The sequence below is a fragment of the Oncorhynchus clarkii genome, unplaced genomic scaffold (assembly GCF_045791955.1).
Source record: "Oncorhynchus clarkii lewisi isolate Uvic-CL-2024 unplaced genomic scaffold, UVic_Ocla_1.0 unplaced_contig_6271_pilon_pilon, whole genome shotgun sequence".
NCBI classification, from domain to species: domain Eukaryota; kingdom Metazoa; phylum Chordata; class Actinopteri; order Salmoniformes; family Salmonidae; genus Oncorhynchus; species Oncorhynchus clarkii.
The window spans coordinates 717,501-737,301 of NW_027261145.1; the positions used below are offsets into that span (position 1 = coordinate 717,501).

Genomic DNA, 19,801 nt, shown 5'->3' on the forward strand with positions numbered 1-19,801 from the left:
TGACAATCAGCCAGACAGTCAGCCAATCAGCCAGTCAGACAGTCAGCCAATCAGACAATCAGCGGTCTGACAATCAGCCAATCAGACAGTCAGCCAATCAGCCAGTCAGCCAATCAGACAGTCAGCCAATCAGCCAGTCAGCCAATCAGCCAGTCAGCCAATCAGCCAGTCAGACAATCAGACAATCAGCGTTCTGACAGTCAGCCAATCAGCCAATCAGCCAGTCAGACAGTCAGCCAATCAGAATTCTGACAATCAGCCAATCAGACAGTCAGCCAATCAGACAGTCAGCCAATCAGCCAGTCAGCCAATCAGACAATCAGCGGTCTGACAATCAGCCAATCAGACAGTCAGCCAGTCAGCCAATCAGCCAGTCAGCCAATCAGCCAGTCAGACAGTCAGCCAATCAGCGTTCTGACAGTCAGCCAATTAGACAGTCAGCCAATCAGACAATCAGACAGTCAGCCAATCAGACAATCAGCGTTCTGACAATCAGCCAATCAGCCAGTCAGCCAATCAGCCAATCAGCCAATCAGACAATCAGACAGTCAGCCAATCAGACAATCAGCGTTCTGACAGTCAGCCAATCAGACAGTCAGCCAATCATATAGTAACATTACTGACTCTATATTATTAAATGATACTGCCCCTCTCCCCCCCTCATTTTCTCTCCCTCCATCAGTCTGTGTTCTCTCTCTCTCCACCTCCCTCCATCAGTCTGTGTTCTCTCTCTCTCCACCTCCCTCCATCAGTCTGTGTTCTCTCTCTCCACCTCCATCAGTCTGTGTTTGTTCTCTCTCTCCACCTCCCTCCATCAGTCTGTGTTTGTTCTCTCTCCACCTCCCTCCATCAGTCTGTGTTTGTTCTCTCTCTCTCCACCTCCACCAGTCTGTTTGTTCTCTCTCTGCACCTCCCTCCATCAGTCTGTGTTTGTTCTCTCTCTCCACCTCCCTCCATCAGTCTGTGTTTGTTCTCTCTCTCTACCTCCATCAGTCTGTGTTTGTTGTCTCTCTCTACCTCCCTCCATCAGTCTGTGTTTGTTCTCTCTCTCCACCTCCCTCCATCAGTCTGTGTTTGTTCTCTCTCTCCACCTCCCTCCATCAGTCTGTGTTTGTTCTCTCTCTCTCCACCTCCCTCCATCAGTCTGTGTTTGTTCTCTCTCTCCACCTCCACCAGTCTGTTTGTTCTCTCTCCACCTCCCTCCATCAGTCTGTGTTTGTTCTCTCTCTCCACCTCCCTCCATCAGTCTGTGTTCTCTCTCTCCACCTCCCTCCATCAGTCTGTGTTTCTCTCTCTCCACCTCCATCAGTCTGTGTTCTCTCTCTCCACCTCCCTCCATCAGTCTGTGTTTGTTCTCTCTCTCCACCTCCCTCCATCAGTCTGTGTTTGTTCTCTCTCTCCACCTCCCTCCATCAGTCTGTGTTTGTTCTCTCTCTCTCCACCTCCCTCCATCAGTCTGTGTTTGTTCTCTCTCTCCACCTCCCTCCATCAGTCTGTGTTTGTTCTCTCTCTCCACCTCCCTCCATCAGTCTGTGTTTGTTCTCTCTCTCCACCTCCATCAGTCTGTGTTTGTTCTCTCTCTCCACCTCCCTCCATCAGTCTGTGTTTGTTCTCTCTCCACCTCCCTCCATCAGTCTGTGTTTGTTCTCTCTCCACCTCCCTCCATCAGTCTGTGTTTGTTCTCTCTCCACCTCCCTCCATCAGTCTGTGTTTGTTCTCTCTCCACCTCCCTCCATCAGTCTGTGTTTGTTCTCTCTCCACCTCCCTCCATCAGTCTGTGTTTGTTCTCTCTCCACCTCCCTCCATCAGTCTGTGTTTGTTCTCTCTCCACCTCCCTCCATCAGTCTGTGTTTGTTCTCTCTCCACCTCCCTCCCTCCATCAGTCTGTGTTTGTTCTCTCTCCACCTCCATCAGTCTGTGTTTGTTCTCTCTCTCCACCTCCCTCCATCAGTCTGTGTTTGTTCTCTCTCCACCTCCATCAGTCTGTGTTTGTTCTCTCTCCACCTCCATCAGTCTGTGTTTGTTCTCTCTCTCCACCTCCCTCCATCAGTCTGTGTTTGTTCTCTCTCCACCTCCCTCCATCAGTCTGTGTTTGTTCTCTCTCTCCACCTCCCTCCATCAGTCTGTGTTTGTTCTCTCTCTCCACCTCCATCAGTCTGTGTTTGTTCTCTCTCTCCACCTCCCTCCATCAGTCTGTGTTTGTTCTCTCTCCACCTCCATCAGTCTGTGTTTGTTCTCTCTCCACCTCCATCAGTCTGTGTTTGTTCTCTCTCTCCACCTCCATCAGTCTGTGTTTGTTCTCTCTCTCCACCTCCCTCCATCAGTCTGTGTTTGTTCTCTCTCTCCACCTCCATCAGTCTGTGTTTGTTCTCTCTCTCCACCTCCCTCCATCAGTCTGTGTTTGTTCTCTCTCCACCTCCCTCCATCAGTCTGTGTTTGTTCTCTCTCTCCACCTCCCTCCATCAGTCTGTGTTTGTTCTCTCTCTCCACCTCCATCAGTCTGTGTTTGTTCTCTCTCCACCTCCATCAGTCTGTGTTTGTTCTCTCTCTCCACCTCCCTCCATCAGTCTGTTTCTTCTCTCTCTCCACCTCCATCAGTCTGTGTTTGTTTTGTCTGATTGATGGCAATCAGAGATGTTCTTTCAGAGTTCTGGAATCTCTCTCTCTCAGAAACGTGCTTTTTTCCATGACTACTGTTGCCTGGCAACTGCCAGTAACCATGGATCAACTGAGGCAGAAATAAGAGGTCTGTCTCTCTCACACACGAAGTAGCTGTAGTGTGGTGATGTCAATGTAGCCATGGAAACCCCCGAGCAAGGAATTTTTTATGTCACTGAAAACTCTCTTTTCCTCTTGTCTCTTTTCTTCCATCCCCTTCTCCTCCACTCCCAGATCCATCTCTCCTCTCCCTCCTTCTCCTCACTCCCAGATCCATCACCCTCTCCCTCCTTCCTCTTCTCCTCACTCCCAGATCCATCACCCTCTCCCTCCTTCTCCTCACTCCCAGATCCATCACCCTCTCCCTCCTCCTCACTCCCAGATCCATCACCCTCTCCCTCCTCCTCACTCCCAGATCCATCACCCTCTCCCTCCTCCTCACTTCCAGATCCATCACCCTCTCCCTCCTCCTCCTCACTCCCAGATCCATCACCCTCTCCCTCCATCCCCGTCTCCTTCTCCTCACTCCCAGATCCATCACCCTCTCCCTCCATCCCCGTCTCCTTCTCCTCACTCCCAGATCCATCACCCTCTCCCTCCATCCCCGTCTCCTTCTCCTCACTCCCAGATCCATCACCCTCTCCTGCCATCCTCTTCTCCTTCTCCTCCACTCCCAGATCCATCACCCTCTCCCTCCATCCCGTCTCCTCACTCCCAGATCCATCACCCTCTCCCTCCATCCCGTCTCCTCACTCCCAGATCCATCACCCTCACCCTCCATCCCGTCTCCTCACTCCCAGATCCATCACCCTCTCCCTCCATCCCCTTCTCCTCACTCCCAGATCCATCACCCTCTCCCTCCTTCTCCTCACTCCCAGATCCATCACCCTCTCCCTCCATCCCCTTCTCCTCACTCCCAGATCCATCACCCTCTCCCTCCATCCCCGTCTCCTCACTCCCAGATCCATCACCCTCTCCCTCCATCCCGTCTCCGCACACCCAGATCCATCACCCTCACCCTCCATCCCGTCTCCTCACTCCCAGATCCATCACCCTCACCCTCCATCCCGTCTCCTCACTCCCAGATCCATCACCCTCTCCCTCGATCCCCGTCTCCTCACTCCCAGATCCATCACCCTCTCCCTCCATCCTCTTCTCCTTCTCCTCCACTCCCAGATCCATCACCCTCTCCCTCGATCCCCGTCTCCTCACTCCCAGATCCATCACCCTCTCCCTCCATCCTCTTCTCCTTCTCCTCCACTCCCAGATCCATCACCCTCTCCCTCCATCCCCGTCTCCTCACTCCCAGATCTATCACCCTCTCCCTCCATCCCCGTCTCCTCACTCCCAGATCCATCACCCTCTCCCTCCATCCTCTTCTCCTTCTCCTCCACTCCCAGATCCATCACCCTCTCCCTCCATCCCCGTCTCCTCACTCCCAGATCCATCACCCTCTCCCTCCTTCTCCTCACTCCCAGATCCATCACCCTCTCCCTCCATCCCCTTCTCCTCACTCCCAGATCCATCACCCTCTCCCTCCTTCTCCTCACTCCCAGATCCATCACCCTCTCCCTCCTTCTCCTCACTCCCAGATCCATCACCCTCTCCCTCCATCCTCTTCTCCTTCACTCCCAGATCCATCACCCTCTCCCTCCATCCCCGTCTCCTCACTCCCAGATCCATCACCCTCTCCCTCCATCCCCGTCTCCTCACTCCCAGATCCATCACCCTCTCCCTCCATCCCCGTCTCCTCCTCACTCCCAGATCATCACCCTCTCCCTCCATCCCTGTCTCCTTTTCCTCACTCCCAGATCCATCACCCTCTCCCTCCATCCCCGTCTCCTCCTCCTCCACTCCCAGATCCATCACTCTCTCCCTCCATCCCTGTCTCCTTTTCCTCACTCCCAGATCCATCCCCCTCTCCCTCCATCCCCTTCTCCTTCTCCTCAATCCCCAGATCCATCCCCCTCCCTCCATCCCCTTCTCCTCCACTCCCAGATCCATCACCCTCTCCCTCCATCCCTGTCTCCTCACTCCCAGATCCATCACCCTCTCCCTCCATCCCTGTCTCCTTCTCCTCACTCCCAGATCCATCACCCTCTCCCTCCATCCCCGTCTCCTCCACTCCCAGATCCATCACCCTCTCCCTCCATCCCTGTCTCCTTCTCCACTCCGAGATCCATCACCCTCTCCCTCCATCCCTGTCTCCTTCTCCACTCCCAGATCCATCACCCTCTCCCTCCATCCCCTTCTCCTCCTCCACTCCCAGATCCATCACCCTCTCCCTCCATCCCTGTCTCCACTCCGAGATCCATCACCCTCTCCCTCCATCCCTGTCTCCTTCTCCACTCCCAGATCCATCCCCCTCTCCCTCCATCCCCTTCTCCTCCTCCACTCCCAGATCCATCACCCTCTCCCTCCATCCTCTTCTCCTTCTCCTCACTCCCAGATCCATCACCCTCTCCCTCCATCCCCTTCTCCTCCTCACTCCCAGATCCATCACCCTCTCCCTCCATCCTGTCTCCTGCTCCACTCCCAGATCCATCTCTCCCCTCCCTCCGTCTCCTCCTCCACTCCCCGATCCATCTCTCCTCTCCCTCCATTCCGTCTCCTCCTCCACTCCCAGATCCATCTCTCCCCTCCCTCCGTCTCCTCCTCCACTCCCAGATCCATCTCTCCTCTCCCTCCATCCCGTCTCCTCCTCCACTCCCAGATCCATCTCTCCTCTCCCTCCATTCCGTCTCCTCCTCCACTCCCAGATCCATCTCTCCCCTCCCTCCATCCCGTCTCCTCCTCCACTCCCAGATCCATCTCTCCCCTCCCTCCATCCCGTCTCCTCCTCCACTCCCAGATCCATCTCTCCCCTCCCTCCATCCCGTCTCCTCCTCCACTCCCAGATCCATCTCTCCTCTCCCTCCATCCCGTCTCCTCCTCCACTCCCAGATCCATCTCTCCCCTCCCTCCGTCTCCTCCTCCACTCCCAGATCCATCTCTCCTCTCCCTCCATCCCGTCTCCTCCTCCACTCCCAGATCCATCTCTCCACTCCCTCCATACCGTCACCTCCACCACTCCCAGATCCATCTCTCCCCTCCCTCCATCCCGTCTCCTCCTCCACTCCCAGATCCATCTCTCCCCTCCCTCCATCCCGTCTCCTCCTCCACTCCCAGATCCATCTCTCCCCTCCCTCCATCCCGTCTCCTCCTCCACTCCCAGATCCATCTCTCCTCTCCCTCCATCCCGTCTCCTCCTCCACTCCCAGATCCATCTCTCCTCTCCCTCCATCCCGTCTCCTCCTCCACTCCCAGATCCATCTCTCCCCTCCCTCCATCCCGTCTCCTCCTCCACTCCCAGATCCACCTCTCCTCTCCCTCCATCCCGTCTCCTCCTCCACTCCCAGATCCATCACCCTCTCCCTCCATCCTGTCTCCTGCTCCACTCCCAGATCCATCTCTCCCCTCCCTCCGTCTCCTCCTCCACTCCCCGATCCATCTCTCCTCTCCCTCCATTCCGTCTCCTCCTCCACTCCCAGATCCATCTCTCCCCTCCCTCCGTCTCCTCCTCCACTCCCAGATCCATCTCTCCTCTCCCTCCATCCCGTCTCCTCCTCCACTCCCAGATCCATCTCTCCTCTCCCTCCATTCCGTCTCCTCCTCCACTCCCAGATCCATCTCTCCCCTCCCTCCATCCCGTCTCCTCCTCCACTCCCAGATCCATCTCTCCCCTCCCTCCATCCCGTCTCCTCCTCCACTCCCAGATCCATCTCTCCCCTCCCTCCATCCCGTCTCCTCCTCCACTCCCAGATCCATCTCTCCTCTCCCTCCATCCCGTCTCCTCCTCCACTCCCAGATCCATCTCTCCCCTCCCTCCGTCTCCTCCTCCACTCCCAGATCCATCTCTCCTCTCCCTCCATCCCGTCTCCTCCTCCACTCCCAGATCCATCTCTCCTCTCCCTCCATTCCGTCTCCTCCTCCACTCCCAGATCCATCTCTCCCCTCCCTCCATCCCGTCTCCTCCTCCACTCCCAGATCCATCTCTCCCCTCCCTCCATCCCGTCTCCTCCTCCACTCCCAGATCCATCTCTCCCCTCCCTCCATCCCGTCTCCTCCTCCACTCCCAGATCCATCTCTCCTCTCCCTCCATCCCGTCTCCTCCTCCACTCCCAGATCCATCTCTCCTCTCCCTCCATCCCGTCTCCTCCTCCACTCCCAGATCCATCTCTCCCCTCCCTCCATCCCGTCTCCTCCTCCACTCCCAGATCCATCTCTCCTCTCCCTCCATCCCGTCTCCTCCTCCACTCCCAGATCCATCTCTCCTCTCCCTCCATCCCGTCTCCTCCTCCACTCCCAGATCCATCTCTCCCCTCCCTCCATCCCGTCTCCTCCTCCACTCCCAGATCCATCTCTCCTCTCCCTCCATCCCGTCTCCTCCTCCACTCCCAGATCCATCTCTCCCCTCCCTCCGTCTCCTCCTCCACTCCCAGATCCATCTCTCCTCTCCCTCCATCCCGTCTCCTCCTCCACTCCCAGATCCATCTCTCCTCTCCCTCCATCCCGTCTCCTCCTCCACTCCCAGATCCATCTCTCCCCTCCCTCCATCCCGTCTCCTCCTCCACTCCCAGATCCATCTCTCCTCTCCCTCCATCCCGTCTCCTCCTCCACTCCCAGATCCATCTCTCCTCTCCCTCCATCCCGTCTCCTCCTCCACTCCCGTCTCCTCCTCCACTCCCAGATCCATCTCTCCCTCCCTCCATCCCGTCTCCTCCTCCACTCCCAGATCCATCTCTCCTCTCCCTCCATCCCGTCTCCTCCTCCACTCCCAGATCCATCTCTCCTCTCCCTCCATCCCGTCTCCTCCTCCACTCCCAGATCCATCTCTCCTCTCCCTCCATCCCGTCTCCTCCTCCACTCCCAGATCCATCTCTCCTCTCCCTCCATCCCGTCTCCTCCTCCACTCCCAGATCCATCTCTCCCCTCCCTCCATCCCGTCTCCTCCTCCACTCCCAGATCCATCTCTCCTCTCCCTCCATCCCGTCTCCTCCTCCACTCCCAGATCCATCTCTCCTCTCCCTCCATCCCGTCTCCTCCTCCACTCCCAGATCCATCTCTCCTCTCCCTCCATCCCGTCTCCTCCTCCACTCCCAGATCCATCTCTCCTCTCCCTCCATCCCGTCTCCTCCTCCACTCCCAGATCCATCTCTCCTCTCCCTCCATCCCGTCTCCTCCTCCACTCCCAGATCCATCTCTCCTCTCCCTCCATCCCGTCTCCTCCTCCACTCCCAGATCCATCTCTCCTCTCCCTCCATCCCGTCTCCTCCTCCACTCCCAGATCCATCTCTCCTCTCCCTCCATCCCGTCTCCTCCTCCACTCCCAGATCCATCTCTCCTCTCCCTCCATCCCGTCTCCTCCTCCACTCCCAGATCCATCTCTCCTCTCCCTCCATCCCGTCTCCTCCTCCACTCCCAGATCCATCTCTCCTCTCCCTCCATCCCGTCTCCTCCTCCACTCCCAGATCCATCTCTCCTCTCCCTCCATCCCGTCTCCTCCTCCACTCCCAGATCCATCTCTCCCCTCCCTCCATCCCGTCTCCTCCTCCACTCCCAGATCCATCTCTCCTCTCCCTCCATCCCGTCTCCTCCTCCACTCCCAGATCCATCTCTCCTCTCCCTCCATCCCGTCTCCTCCTCCACTCCCAGATCCATCTCTCCTCTCCCTCCATCCCGTCTCCTCCTCCACTCCCAGATCCATCTCTCCTCTCCCTCCATCCCGTCTCCTCCTCCACTCCCAGATCCATCTCTCCTCTCCCCTCCACTCCCGTCTCCTCCTCCACTCCCAGATCCATCTCTCCTCTCCCTCCATCCCGTCTCCTCCTCCACTCCCAGATCCATCTCTCCTCTCCCTCCATCCCGTCTCCTCCTCCACTCCCAGATCCATCTCTCCTCTCCCTCCATCCCGTCTCCTCCTCCACTCCCAGATCCATCTCTCCTCTCCCTCCATCCCGTCTCCTCCTCCACTCCCAGATCCATCTCTCCTCTCCCTCCATCCCGTCTCCTCCTCCACTCCCAGATCCATCTCTCCTCTCCCTCCATCCCGTCTCCTCCTCCACTCCCAGATCCATCTCTCCTCTCCCTCCATCCCGTCTCCTCCTCCACTCCCAGATCCATCTCTCCTCTCCCTCCATCCCGTCTCCTCCTCCACTCCCAGATCCATCTCTCCTCTCCCTCCATCCCGTCTCCTCCTCCACTCCCAGATCCATCCATCCCGTCTCCTCCTCCACTCTCCATCTCTCCTCTCCCTCCATCCCGTCTCCTCCTCCACTCCCAGATCCATCTCTCCTCTCCCTCCATCCCGTCTCCTCCTCCACTCCCAGATCCATCTCTCCTCTCCCTCCATCCCGTCTCCTCCTCCACTCCCATCCATCCATCCTCTCCCCTCCCCTCCATCCCGTCTCCTCCTCCACTCCCAGATCCATCTCTCCTCTCCCTCCATCCCGTCTCCTCCTCCACTCCCAGATCCATCTCTCCTCTCCCTCCATCCCGTCTCCTCCTCCACTCCCAGATCCATCTCTCCCCTCCCTCCATCCCGTCTCCTCCTCCACTCCCAGATCCATCTCTCCTCTCCCTCCATCCCGTCTCCTCCTCCACTCCCAGATCCATCTCTCCTCTCCCTCCATCCCGTCTCCTCCTCCACTCCCAGATCCATCTCTCCTCTCCCTCCATCCCGTCTCCTCCTCCACTCCCAGATCCATCTCTCCTCTCCCTCCATCCCGTCTCCTCCTCCACTCCCAGATCCATCTCTCCCCTCCCTCCATCCCGTCTCCTCCTCCACTCCCAGATCCATCTCTCCTCTCCCTCCATCCCGTCTCCTCCTCCACTCCCAGATCCATCTCCCTCCCGTCTCCTCCTCCACTCCCAGTCTCCTCCTCCACTCCCAGATCCATCTCTCCTCTCCCTCCATCCCGTCTCCTCCTCCACTCCCAGATCCATCTCTCCCCTCCCGTCTCCTCCTCCACTCCCGTCTCCTCCTCCACTCCCAGATCCATCTCTCCCCTCCCTCCATCCCGTCTCCTCCTCCACTCCCAGATCCATCTCTCCTCTCCCTCCATCCCGTCTCCTCCTCCACTCCCAGATCCATCTCTCCCCTCCCTCCATCCCGTCTCCTCCTCCACTCCCAGATCCATCTCTCCTCTCCCTCCATCCCGTCTCCTCCTCCACTCCCAGATCCATCTCTCCCACTCCCTCCATCCCGTCTCCTCCTCCACTCCCAGATCCATCTCTCCTCTCCCTCCATCCCGTCTCCTCCTCCACTCCCAGATCCATCTCTCCTCTCCCTCCATCCCGTCTCCTCCTCCACTCCCAGATCCATCTCTCCTCTCCCTCCATCCCGTCTCCTCCTCCACTCCCAGATCCATCTCTCTCCCTCCATCCCGTCTCCTCCTCCACTCCCAGATCCATCTCTCCTCTCCCTCCATCCCGTCTCCTCCTCCACTCCCAGATCCATCTCTCCTCTCCCTCCATCCCGTCTCCTCCTCCACTCCCAGATCCATCTCTCCTCTCCCTCCATCCCGTCTCCTCCTCCACTCCCAGATCCATCTCTCCTCTCCCTCCATCCCGTCTCCTCCTCCACTCCCAGATCCATCTCTCCTCTCCCTCCATCCCGTCTCCTCCTCCACTCCCAGATCCATCTCTCCCCTCCCTCCATCCCGTCTCCTCCTCCACTCCCAGATCCATCTCTCCCCCCCTCCCTCCATCCCGTCTCCTCCTCCACTCCCAGATCCATCTCTCCTCTCCCTCCATCCCGTCTCCTCCTCCACTCCCAGATCCATCTCTCCCCTCCCTCCCTCCATCCCGTCTCCTCCTCCACTCCCAGATCCATCTCTCCCCTCCCTCCCTCCATCCCGTCTCCTCCTCCACTCCCAGATCCATCTCTCCCCTCCCTCCCTCCATCCCGTCTCCTCCTCCACTCCCAGATCCATCTCTCCCCTCCCTCCCTCCATCCCGTCTCCTCCTCCACTCCCAGATCCATCTCTCCCCTCCCTCCCTCCATCCCGTCTCCTCCTCCACTCCCAGATCCATCTCTCCTCTCCCTCCCTCCGTCTCCTCCTCCACTCCCAGATCCATCTCTCCCCTCCCTCCCTCCATCCCGTCTCCTCCTCCACTCCCAGATCCATCTCTCCCCTCCCCTCCCTCCCTCCGTCTCCTCCTCCACTCCCAGATCCATCTCTCCTCTCCCTCCATCCCGTCTCCTCCTCCACTCCCAGATCCATCTCTCCTCTCCCTCCATCCCGTCTCCTCCTCCACTCCCAGATCCATCTCTCCTCTCCCTCCATCCCGTCTCCTCCTCCACTCCCAGATCCATCTCTCCTCTCCCTCCATCCCGTCTCCTCCTCCACTCCCAGATCCATCTCTCCCCTCCCTCCATCCCGTCTCCTCCTCCACTCCCAGATCCATCTCTCCCCTCCCTCCCTCCATCCCGTCTCCTCCTCCACTCCCAGATCCATCTCTCCCTCCCTCCCTCCATCCCGTCTCCTCCGCCACTCCCAGATCCATCTCTCCTCTCCCTCCATCCCGTCTCCTCCTCCACTCCCAGATCCATCTCTCCCCTCCCTCCCTCCATCCCGTCTCCTCCTCCACTCCCAGATCCATCTCTCCCCTCCCTCCCTCCATCCCGTCTCCTCCTCCACTCCCAGATCCATCTCTCCCCTCCCTCCCTCCATCCCGTCTCCTCCTCCACTCCCAGATCCATCTCTCCCCTCCCTCCCTCCATCCCGTCTCCTCCTCCACTCCCAGATCCATCTCTCCCCTCCCTCCCTCCCTCCGTCTCCTCCTCCACTCCCAGATCCATCTCTCCCCTCCCTCCCTCCATCCCGTCTCCTCCTCCACTCCCAGATCCATCTCTCCTCTCCCTCCCTCCGTCTCCTCCTCCACTCCCAGATCCATCTCTCCCCTCCCTCCATCCCGTCTCCTCCTCCACTCCCAGATCCATCTCTCCCCTCCCTCCCTCCCTCCGTCTCCTCCTCCACTCCCAGATCCATCTCTCCTCTCCCTCTGTCCCGTCTCCTCCTCCACTCCCAGATCCATCTCTCCCCTCCCTCCCTCCATCCCGTCTCCTCCTCCACTCGCAAATCCATCTCTCCCCTCCCTCCCTCCCTCCGTCTCCTCCTCCACTCCCAGATCCATCTCTCCCCTCCCTCCCTCCATCCCGTCTCCTCCTCCACTCCCAGATCCATCTCTCCCCTCCCTCCCTCCATCCCGTCTCCTCCTCCACTCCCAGATCCATCTCTCATCTCCCTCCCTCCGTCTCCTCCTCCACTCCCAGATCCATCTCTCCTCTCCCTCCATCCCGTCTCCTCCTCCACTCCCAGATCCATCTCTCCTCTCCCTCCATCCCGTCTCCTCCTCCACTCCCAGATCCATCTCTCCCCTCCCTCCATCCCGTCTCCTCCTCCACTCCCAGATCCATCTCTCCCCTCCCTCCCTCCGTCTCCTCCTCCACTCCCAGATCCATCTCTCCCCTCCCTCCATCCCGTCTCCTCCTCCACTCCCAGATCCATCTCTCCCCTCCCTCCATCCCGTCTCCTCCTCCACTCCCAGATCCATCTCTCCCCTCCCTCCATCCCGTCTCCTCCTCCACTCCCAGATCCATCTCTCCCCTCCCTCCATCCCGTCTCCTCCTCCACTCCCAGATCCATCTCTCCCCTCCCTCCCTCCGTCTCCTCCTCCACTCCCAGATCCATCTCTCCCCTCCCTCCCTCCCTCCGTCTCCTCCTCCACTCCCAGATCCATCTCTCCCCTCCCTCCCTCCATCCCGTCTCCTCCTCCACTCCCAGATCCATCTCTCCCCTCCCTCCCTCCATCCCGTCTCCTCCTCCACTCCCAGATCCATCTCTCATCTCCCTCCCTCCCTCCGTCTCCTCCTCCACTCCCAGATCCATCTCTCCTCTCCCTCCATCCCGTCTCCTCCTCCACTCCCAGATCCATCTCTCCTCTCCCTCCATCCCGTCTCCTCCTCCACTCCCAGATCCATCTCTCCCCTCCCTCCATCCCGTCTCCTCCTCCACTCCCAGATCCATCTCTCCCCTCCCTCCCTCCGTCTCCTCCTCCACTCCCAGATCCATCTCTCCTCTCCCTCCATCCCGTCTCCTCCTCCACTCCCAGATCCATCTCTCCTCTCCCTCCATCCCGTCTCCTCCTCCACTCCCAGATCCATCTCTCCCCTCCCTCCATCCCGTCTCCTCCTCCACTCCCAGATCCATCTCTCCCCTCCCTCCCTCCCGTCTCCTCCTCCACTCCCAGATCCATCTCTCCCCTCCCTCCATCCCGTCTCCTCCTCCACTCCCAGATCCATCTCTCCCCTCCCTCCCTCCGTCTCCTCCTCCACTCCCAGATCCATCTCCTCCCGTCTCCTCCTCCACTCCCAGATCCATCTCTCCCCTCCCTCCATCCCGTCTCCTCCTCCACTCCCAGATCCATCTCTCCCCTCCCTCCCCCCGTCTCCTCCTCCACTCCCAGATCCATCTCTCCCCTCCCTCCATCCCGTCTCCTCCTCCACTCCCAGATCCATCTCTCCCCTCCCTCCATCCCGTCTCCTCCTCCACTCCCAGATCCATCTCTCCCTCTCCCCTCCATCCCGTCTCCTCCTCCACTCCCAGATCCATCTCTCCTCTCCCTCCATCCCGTCTCCTCCTCCACTCCCAGATCCATCTCTCCCCTCCCTCCATCCCGTCTCCTCCTCCACTCCCAGATCCATCTCTCCCCTCCCTCCCTCCGTCTCCTCCTCCACTCCCAGATCCATCTCTCCCCTCCCTCCATCCCGTCTCCTCCTCCACTCCCAGATCCATCTCTCCCCTCCCTCCATCCCGTCTCCTCCTCCACTCCCAGATCCATCTCTCCCCTCCCTCCATCCCGTCTCCTCCTCCACTCCCAGATCCATCTCTCCCCTCCCTCCATCCCGTCTCCTCCTCCACTCCCAGATCCATCTCTCCCCTCCCTCCCTCCGTCTCCTCCTCCACTCCCAGATCCATCTCTCCCCTCCCTCCCTCCCTCCGTCTCCTCCTCCACTCCCAGATCCATCTCTCCCCTCCCTCCCTCCATCCCGTCTCCTCCTCCACTCCCAGATCCATCTCTCCCCTCCCTCCCTCCATCCCGTCTCCTCCTCCACTCCCAGATCCATCTCTCATCTCCCTCCCTCCCTCCGTCTCCTCCTCCACTCCCAGATCCATCTCTCCTCTCCCTCCATCCCGTCTCCTCCTCCACTCCCAGATCCATCTCTCCTCTCCCTCCATCCCGTCTCCTCCTCCACTCCCAGATCCATCTCTCCTCTCCCTCCATCCCGTCTCCTCCTCCACTCCCAGATCCATCTCTCCCCTCCCTCCCTCCGTCTCCTCCTCCACTCCCAGATCCATCTCTCCTCTCCCTCCATCCCTCCTCCTCCTCCACTCCCAGATCCATCTCTCCTCTCCCTCCATCCCGTCTCCTCCTCCACTCCCAGATCCATCTCTCCTCTCCCTCCATCCCGTCTCCTCCTCCACTCCCAGATCCATCTCTCCCCTCCCTCCCTCCTCCTCCTCCACTCCCAGATCCATCTCTCCCCTCCCTCCGTCTCCTCCTCCACTCCCAGATCCATCTCTCCCCTCCTTTCCTTTCAGTGATTAAATTAGCATGAAGAAAAGAGGATGTGCGGAGACACGAACACACACACACACACACACACACACACACACACACACACACACACACACACACACACACACACACACACGTAGACACGAACACACACACACACACACACACACACACGTAGACACGAACACACACACACACACACACACACACACACACACACACACACACACACACACAGACACGAACACACACACACACACACACACGTAGACACGAACACACACACACACACACACACACACACACACGTAGACACGAACACACACACACGTAGACACGAACACACACATGCGCGCACACACACACACACACACACACACACACACACACACACACACACACACGTAGACACGAACACACACACACATGCGCGCACACACACACACACGCAGACAGGGTGTGTGTGTGTGTGTAACGTCAGCGGTTATATCTGGGCCACAAAGAAAGAGGCTGGGTGTGTGTGTGTGTGTGTGTGTGTGTGTGTGTGTGTGTGTGTGTGTGTTCCCGTCTCTGTGAAAGAACAGAGATACTGTCACCACCGCACACACACATGAAGAGTTGCATTAGCTCCCAGGGCTTTAGCTCAACTGGCTAACAGTCACGGGGTTCAACCCCAGTCTGTCACACACAGACGCCTCGCCCAGTAAGTCTCTATAATGTGTTCTGGGGTTAAGTTTCCCCTAGGAACAGACCTAGGATCAGCGTCCCCTAGGATCAGCATGCCCTAGGTACAGACCTAGGATCAGCATCCCCTAGGTACAGACCTAGGATCAGCATCCCCTAGGTACAGACCTAGGATCAGCATCCCCTAGGTACAGACCTAGGATCAGCATCCCCTAGGTATAGACCTAGGATCAGCATCCCCTTAGGTACAGACCTAGGATCAGCATCCCCTTAGGTACAGACCTAGGATCAGCATCCCCTTAGGTACAGACCTAGGATCAGCATCCCCTAGGTACAGACCTAGGATCAGCATCCCCTAGGTACAGACCTAGGATCAGCATCCCCTAGGTACAGACCTAGGATCAGCATCCCCTAGGTACAGACCTAGGATCAGCATCCCCTAGGTACAGACCTAGGATCAGCATCCCCTAGGTACAGACCTAGGATCAGCATCCCCTAGGTACAGACCTAGGATCAGCATCCCCTAGGTACAGACCTAGGATCAGCATCCCCTAGGTACAGACCTAGGATCAGCATCCCTTAGGTACAGACCTAGGATCAGCATCCCCTAGGTACAGACCTACGATCAGCTTCCCCTATGTACAGACCTAGGATCAGCTTCCCCTAGGATCAGCATCCCCTAGGAACAGACCTAGGATCAGCATCCCCTAGGATCAGCATCCCCTAGGATCAGCTTCTCCTAACCTTAACCATTAGTGGATAAAACGCAAAAAAGGACCCTCTTTAGTCTCTAAACACTATACAGTAGGTTGAGGTTGTCCCTCTCTAGTCTCTAAACACTATAAAGTAGGTTGAGGTTGTCCCTCTCTAGTCTCTAAACACTATAAAGTAGGTTGAGGTTGTCCCTCTCTGGTCTCTAAACACTATAAAGTAGGTTGAGGTTGTCCCTCTAGTTTCTAAACACTATAAAGTAGGTTGAGGTTGTCTCTCTCTAGTCTCTAAACACTATAAAGTAGGTTGAGGTTGTCCCTCTAGTCTCTAAACACTATAAAGTAGGTTGAGGTTGTCTCTCTCTAGTCTCTAAACACTATAAAGTAGGTTGAGGTTGTCTCTCTAGTCTCTAAACACTATAAAGTAGGTAGAGGTTGTCCCTCTCTAGTCTCTAAACACTATAAAGTAGGTTGAGGTTGTCCCTCTCTAAACACTATAAAGTAGGTTGACGTTGTCCCTCTTTAGTCTCTAAACACTATAAAGTAGATTGAGGTTGTCCCTCTCCAGTCTCTAAACACTATAAAGTAGGTTGAGGTTGTCCCTCTCCAGTCTCTAAACACTAAAGTAGGTTGAGGTTGTCTCTCTCTAGTCTCTAAACACTATAAAGTAGGTTGAGGTTGTCTCTCTGTTGTCTCTCTCTAGTCTCTAAACACTATAAAGTAGGTTGAGGTTGTCCCTCTCTAGTCTCTAAACACTATAAAGTAGGTTGAGGTTGTCTCTCTCTAGTCTCTAAACACTATAAAGTAGGTTGAGGTTGTCCCTCTCTAGTCTCTGAACACTATAAAGTAGATTGAGGTTGTCCCTCTCCAGTCTCTAAACACTATAAAGTAGGTTGAGGTTGTCTCTCTGTTGTCTCTAAACACTATAAAGTTGGTTGAGGTTGTCCCTCTCCGGTCTCTAAACACTATAAAGTAGGTTGAGGTTGTCTCTCTCTAGTCTCTAAACACTATAAAGTAGGTTGAGGTTGTCCCTCTCTAGTCTCTAAACACTATAAAGTAGGTTGAGGTTGTCCCTCTCTAGTCTCTAAACACTATAAAGTAGGTTGAGGTTGTCTCTCTCTAGTCTCTAAACACTATAAAGTAGGTTGAGGTTGTCCCTCTCTAGTCTCTAAACACTATAAAGTAGGTTGAGGTTGTCCCTCTAGTCTCTAAACACTATAAAGTAGGTTGAGGTTGTCCCTCTCTAGTCTCTAAACACTATAAAGTAGGTTGAGGTTGTCCCTCTAGTCTCTAAACACTATAAAGTAGGTTGAGGTTGTCCCTCTAGTCTCTAAACACTATAAAGTAGGTTGAGGTTGTCCCTCTCTAAACACTATAAAGTAGGTTGAGGTTGTCCCTCTCCAGTCTCTAAACACTATAAAGTAGGTTGAGGTTGTCCCTCTAGTCTCTAAACACTATAAAGTAGGTTGAGGTTGTCCCTCTAGTCTCTAAACACTATAAAGTAGGTTGAGGTTGTCCCTCTAGTCTCTAAACACTATAAAGTAGGTTGAGGTTGTCTCTCTGTTGTCTCTCTCTAGTCTCTAAACACTATAAAGTAGGTTGAGGTTGTCTCTCTCTAGTCTCTAAACACTATAAAGTAGGTTGAGGTTGTCCCTCTCTAGTCTCTAAACACTATAAAGTAGGTTGAGGTTGTCCCTCTCTAGTCTCTAAACACTATAAAGTAGGTTGAGGTTGTCCCTCTAGTCTCTAAACACTATAAAGTAGGTTGAGGTTGTCCCTCTCTAAACACTAAAGTAGGTTGAGGTTGTCTCTCTGTTGTCTCTCTCTAGTCTCTAAACACTATAAAGTAGGTTGAGGTTGTCCCTCTCTAGTCTCTAAACACTATAAAGTAGGTTGAGGTTGTCCCTCTCTAAACACTATAAAGTAGGTTGAGGTTGTCCCTCTCTAGTCTCTAAACACTATAAAGTAGGTTGAGGTTGTCTCTCTGTTGTCTCTCTCTAGTCTCTAAACACTATAAAGTAGGTTGAGGTTGTCTCTCTGTTGTCTCTCTCTAGTCTCTAAACACTATAAAGTAGGTTGAGGTTGTCCCTCTCTAAACACTATAAAGTAGGTTGAGGTTGTCTCTCTCTAGTCTCTAAACACTATAAAGTAGGTTGAGGTTGTCCCTCTCTAAACACTATAAAGTAGGTTGAGGTTGTCTCTCTCTAGTCTCTAAACACTATAAAGTAGGTTGAGGTTGTCCCTCTCTAAACACTATAAAGTAGGTTGAGGTTGTCCCTCTCTAGTCTCTAAACACTATAAAGTAGGTTGAGGTTGTCCCTCTCTAAACACTATAAAGTAGGTTGAGGTTGTCCCTCTCTAAACACTATAAAGTAGGTTGAGGTTGTCCCTCTCTAGTCTCTAAACACTATAAAGTAGGTTGAGGTTGTCCCTCTCTAAACACTATAAAGTAGGTTGAGGTTGTCTCTCTGTTGTCTCTCTCTAGTCTCTAAACACTATAAAGTAGGTTGAGGTTGTCCCTCTCTAAACACTATAAAGTAGGTTGAGGTTGTCTCTCTCTAGTCTCTAAACACTATAAAGTAGGTTGAGGTTGTCCCTCTCTAAACACTATAAAGTAGGTTGAGGTTGTCTCTCTCTAGTCTCTAAACACTATAAAGTAGGTTGAGGTTGTCCCTCTCTAAACACAATAAAGTAGGTTGAGGTTGTCCCTCTCTAGTCTCTAAACACTATAAAGTAGGTTGAGGTTGTCCCTCTCTAAACACTATAAAGTAGGTTGAGGTTGTCCCTCTCTAGTCTCTAAACACTATAAAGTAGGTTGAGGTTGTCCCTCTCTAAACACTATAAAGTAGGTTGAGGTTGTCCCTCTCTAGTCTCTAAACACTATAAAGTAGGTTGAGGTTGTCCCTCTCTAAACACTATAAAGTAGGTTGAGGTTGTCTCTCTCCAGTCTCTAAACACACAGCAACTGGCCTGAATACAGGGACTTCCTCCTCCTCCTCTCTTTCCACCCCTCTTTCGCTCTCTTTCCATTTCTACCCCTCTCTCTTTCTCTCCATCTATACCCTCTCTCTCCATCTCTACCCTCTCTCTCTTTCCACCTCGTTCTCTCTTTCCACCTCTTTCTCTCCATCTCTACCCTCTCTTTCCACCTCTCTCTTTCTCTCCATCTTTACCCTCTCTCTTTTCATCTCGCTCTACTCCCTCTTTCCATCCCTCCCCACATCCCTCCCTCCCCTCCATCAATCCCCACTCAATCCTCCCTCCCCTCCATCCATGCCTCCTCCTCCATCCATCCATCCATCCCTCCCTCCCTATACAGACAGCTGGCAGTTCTGTTAATTAGCTTATCAAGCTGTCTGTTAATGACCTGAGCCCCAGGCCACACACACATGGCCAGGCCAGACCAACAGATCACAGAGCCAAAGCCCAGCAGGGCTACCCCTAGTCCAGACTCTCTCTTTCTGACTGCAGTGTCCTGTCTGCCTGTCTGTGGTCAGTGTGTCCAGGCCTGTCTGTCTGTCTGTCTGTAGTCAGTGTCCAGACCTGTCTGCCTGTCTGTGGTCAGTGTGTCCAGACCTGTCTGTCTGTAGTCAGTGTGTCCAGACCTGTCTGCCTGTCTGTAGTCAGTATGTCCAGACCTGTCTGTAGTCAGTGTGTCCAGACCTGTCTGTAGTCAGTGTGTCCAGACCTGTCTGTCTGTGTGTCCAGACCTGTCTGTCTGTCTGTAGTCAGTGTGTCCAGACCGGTCTGTCTGTCTGTAGTCAGTGTGTCCAGACCTGTCTGTCTGTCTGTAGTCAGTGTGTCCAGACCTGTCTGTATGTCTGTCTGTAGTCAGTGTGTCCAGACCTGTCTGTCTGTCTGTAGTCAGTCTGTCCAGACCTGTCTGTCTGTCTGTAGTCAGTCTGTCCAGACCTGTCTGTCTGTCTGTAGTCAGTCTGTCCAGACCTGTCTGTCTGTCTGTAGTCAGTGTGTCCAGACCTGTCTGTCTGTCTGTAGTCAGTGTGTCCAGACCTGTCTGTCTGTCTGTCTGTAGTCAGTGTGTCCAGACCTGTCTGTCTGTCTGTCTGTAGTCAGTGTGTCCAGACCTGTCTGTCTGTCTGTAGTCAGTGTGTCCAGACCTGTCTGTC

At 55.5% G+C, this 19,801-nt stretch overlaps 1 protein-coding gene across 1 annotated transcript in view; it reads right to left on the reverse strand.

The window, feature by feature from the left end:
• Positions 1 to 19,801, reverse strand: part of LOC139405251 (monocyte to macrophage differentiation factor 2-like) — a 40,025-nt gene that overhangs the window by 18,179 nt on the left and 2,045 nt on the right. The window lies entirely within an intron of this gene.